The sequence below is a fragment of the Triticum aestivum genome, chromosome 5A (assembly GCF_018294505.1).
Source record: "Triticum aestivum cultivar Chinese Spring chromosome 5A, IWGSC CS RefSeq v2.1, whole genome shotgun sequence".
Lineage (NCBI taxonomy): Eukaryota > Viridiplantae > Streptophyta > Magnoliopsida > Poales > Poaceae > Triticum > Triticum aestivum.
The window spans coordinates 189550256-189553065 of NC_057806.1; positions in this window are offsets into that span (position 1 = coordinate 189550256).

A 2810-nucleotide genomic window follows, 5' to 3' on the forward strand; every position below is an offset into this window, starting at 1 on the left:
TATGCTGTGATTTGGGCTAATGCAACAGAAAGTCATTTTAATTGAAGGGGAATTCAAAACTATATCAATTCCAACTCCAAACCTATTATGATATTTTTCCCTAATCATGTTTCATCCTAAACAGTGAGGTTAACTTGCTCAAACATGCATGAAAATGGTACAGATGGATTCCTTGAATTTTTCTGGTAATTTTTCATATATAATTTATTTCATTTAGAGTTACGGTTGATTTTCTATGATTTTTAGAAGTTTAGGCAATTTTCTGGAATTTCCTGAATAGAAATAAATCCAGAAATTACATTATTGCATCAGCATTACGTCATGCCGACCTCAGTAGGTCAACAGGGCTGCCCTGGGTCAAACCTGACCAGTGGGGTCCACTAGTCAGTGAACCAGTGTTGGTTAGGGTCGCTAACGTGTGGGTCCAGCCAACTGCCTCGTCAGCATGGTCAAAGCTGACGCATGGGCCCACCGTGGTTAGTTAAACTTAAACAGAAAGTAAACTAAGTTTAATTAGATGGTGGGGCTTAGCTGTCAGTGTCATAGGGTTAGACTAATAACATAATTAGTACTAATATAATCTGCCACGTCAGCGGTTGATGCCGGCGACCACAGCAACGGCCGGAACTCACCGGAGTTGCTCGGGACGGTGGTACGGAGCACCGTTTCGCACGTGGTTTGCGGATACGGCGAGCTGGAGGTGCGGCGCATCTTCTGGAGCACGCGGGGCGAGCTGGGGTGGCCGGTGGCAGCGACGACAGTGAGCTGGGCGGCGGCCGGAGCTCGGCTGGTTGCGGGCGCGGGGCTGCAGCTCGATTTAGAGCGAACGAAGTGCAAGGGCAGAAGCTACGGGGCAGCAGGGACTCGACCAGGTGCTCATACTCCGCGTTGGCCGACCGTAAGGATGACGGTGACATTCGCGGTGGCGGCAAGCTTCGGCGGACATGGGGAACGAAGCTAGAGAGCATAATCGAGAGAGGGAGGAGACGGGTTCGACGTGAAAGCTCACAGAGAGGCTAACAGAGGGGTCGGCAGGCGCGGGGACGCATCGAGGAGGGCACACGGTCGCCGGTGATCTCGGTGGACCGAGGAAGAAGAAGGCGTCGGGGTCGGTGCTTGGAGGCGTCCGGCGTCGCGTGAGTCATCGAGGAGGCGTAGACGATGGAGGCGGAGCTCATGGGCACGTCAGAGGGGCGAGGGGGTGGCTCTGGTGACGACTACGGCGAACGGCGGCGAGGATGGTGCTCGGCCATCGCGGGAGAGGGTGAGGGAGACGAGGGGGAGAGAGGGGAGAGGTGCAGGGGGGTGTTGGGCGTCTTCATGGTGTTCGAATGGGGACGGGGAGGCAGCAGGAGGTGGAAGCAGGAGGTGGCCGCGGGTGCGCGCGCCGGCGACACGCCTCTGCCTACTAGCAGATGTGGGTGACGACTGGCACAAGCCAGGTGGGCCGGGCCAGCACAGGTGAGGCCCAGGTGGTTTCTCTCTCTTTATTTTTCTTTTCTATTTTTCTGTAATCTTTCTCGCTTTTCTAAAAATACCGAGACCCTTTCAAAAATCACCAAACTAAACATGCCCACTGTATAGAATATATCCAACATGGAACATTTCAGTTTAGGATTACTTGGGCATTTAAAATATTTACTAGCATTTAAATGCCCAAATTCAAATAACATATGATTTAATCCAGTGACCTTTGGATGACCTAGAAAGTTTTACACCATTTTTGTCAGAGGTTTTAGACCAAGACAAAGATGATGAACATTTTTAAGGGCATTTCAGGATCATTGAAAAAATATTTTAGTAACCCTAGTTGGATTAAGTGGTGCTGGGGGTTTCTGCCATCCCCATTTTAACTTTCTGAGGAAACGTAAACATGATGCATGGAGGTTATGCAAGGATAGGCAAGACTAAGCTAGGGCTGTGACAGCTGGCTTATGTGATGTGGGTGCTAGTGCGACTGTAATTCCTTATACCTTGTATAAACAAATTATGAATGAAATTGCACCTGCTGAGATCAAAGATATGTTACTATTAAGATTGCTAATAGAGATACTATATCACCAATTGGGATTGTTAGAGATATTGAAGTCTTGTGTGGGAAGATAAAATATCCTACTGATTTTTTTGTTCTTGCTTCCCCACAAGATAATTTTTTTCCCATTATATTTGGTAGACCCTTCTTGAATACTATTAATGCTAAGATAGACTACGAGAAAGACATTGTTACTGTTGGATGAGGGGATATGTCTCATGATTTTAATTTCTCTAAATTTCGTAGACAAGCCCATGATAAAGAATTGCCTAATAAGGATGAAACAATTGGTCTTGCTTCTATTGCCGTGCCTCCTAATGATCCTTTAGAATAGTATTTGCTAGACCATGAAAATGATATGTTTATGAATGAAAGAAGGGAAATAGATGAAGTATTCTTTAAACAAGGACCTATTTTGAAACACAATCTGCCTGTTGAAATCCTTGGGTATCCTCCTCCACCTAAGGGTGATCCCGTGTTTGAGCTTAAACAATTACCCAATACTCTTAAAATATGCTTATCTTGATGAAAATAAGATATATCATGTTATTATTAGTGCTAACCTTTCAGAGCATGAAGAAAAGAAATTATTGAAAACTCTGAAGAAGCACCGTGCCGCTATTGGATATAATCTCGACGATCTTAAGGGCATTAGTCCCACTCTATACCAGCACAAAATTAAATTGGAGAAAGATGTTAAACCAGTTGTTGATCATCAACGATGGTTAAATCCTAAGATGAAAGAAGTGGTAAGAAATGAAATACTAAAGCTTCTGAA